At 30.8% G+C, this 1,443-nt stretch overlaps 1 non-coding gene across 1 annotated transcript; it reads left to right on the forward strand.

Annotated features, from left to right (window-relative positions):
- Positions 1–919: 919 nt before the first annotated feature.
- On the forward strand, positions 920–997 carry LOC121256775. Its single transcript, XR_005939068.1, has one exon. It is a non-coding gene; the product is annotated as a small nucleolar RNA snoR104 (small nucleolar RNA).
- The last annotated feature ends 446 nt before the right edge of the window (positions 998–1,443 follow it).

Below are 1,443 nucleotides of genomic sequence, written 5' to 3' on the forward strand. Positions count from 1 at the left end.
TAGACATTTTTAACTATTAAAGTATAAAAAATTAACACTTATAAGTAAGCAAAATTAAAAAAAGTCAAAAGAAGTAAGAAACTTAGAAACTTAGAAAAATGAACAACAACATTAAGCATTTGAGAGGATGATAGAAAATAGATGAGAAATATATTTTTTAAAAATTATTTTTGGAATGATACAAAATCATTTTGTAAATTTGTAAAAAGATTCTTGAATTTCTTATTTTTCACCCTCCTTATTTCACAGATTTTTTATAATTAAACATCATGTCACCACCACCAATTTCATTAGATTTCTTAAGAGCATATATGGACAATTGACATTAATGCCATGTAAGATCAAATAAAATATAACACAAACGTAATAACGTATTGAACAATGAAGATAATGGATGTCCATTTGGCAGGGTGCTACAATCACCCCTTTGTGGATGTTAACTTTTATTAAGGAATAGAAACAGTAAACAATTAGGCTTAATCATCCACCTTCAATACTTGAACGTGGATCTATATATATTTTTATCATAGATTTTGCTTATAAAACACTAAGTTTCGAGTAGGATGTCATAGAAATAGTGAGATGAACTTTGCTTCACAATGGATGCAATCCCAATTTCCCACAAAGGCGCAAGGGACATACATGATACTAAGACTAGTACACAACATATTTGAAATTATTCATGAATATTGAATAAAATGATAGATCAAGGACAATCCATATATATTTTTTAGCTAATTTATTATAACTACAATTGTTGATTGCATCACATCTTTTTTTTTTTTTTTTTTGGGAGAAAATGACAATCCTTGACAATCAGAAATTCAACCCAAAGCTATAGAATCATAGATACAATGTAGAATTTAAAAATAAACAAATACTATAAAAATATAATCTAAAACATCTTTGTTATTAATGAAAAACCTCCCAATAATAAACCTTTTGTAGTTTCCTGCTTGTAGTACTAGAGCAAGTTCTGCAAGTTCAAATAATCAAATTACTAGAGGCAGAGACACTTACAAATTACAATTCTAATCTATTTATAAAAAAAAAAAAAAAAAGTAACGAAAAAATTACCAAAGACGACGTTAGATGGCGACGTGCGACGAGACGACAAAGATGATGGCGTGAGCTGACAGACAGGGTGAAATTTCGGAGGTCTAGCTAGCCGTTTGGGACTCGGGTGCAGGGGTGCTACTGTTGCTGGCTGAAGGAAAAGGCTAAAAGCCTAAAATTAATTTGGGCAAAACCCAAAAAAAAAAAAAAGTAAACCCTAAGTTATATGTTATGTGAAAGTCTGAAATTGCTCCTAAGTGTTTACTGAAATTTCAAAACTGCCATCCAAACAGGTGGTAGAATTTCGTACTGGCCAAAATATATGTTTCGGTCGAAAAATCAAATACCAACCGGTACCGGCCGGTAAACCTGGTATTTTGGATGGTA

The sequence above is a fragment of the Juglans microcarpa x Juglans regia genome, chromosome 3D (assembly GCF_004785595.1).
Source record: "Juglans microcarpa x Juglans regia isolate MS1-56 chromosome 3D, Jm3101_v1.0, whole genome shotgun sequence".
Lineage (NCBI taxonomy): Eukaryota > Viridiplantae > Streptophyta > Magnoliopsida > Fagales > Juglandaceae > Juglans > Juglans microcarpa x Juglans regia.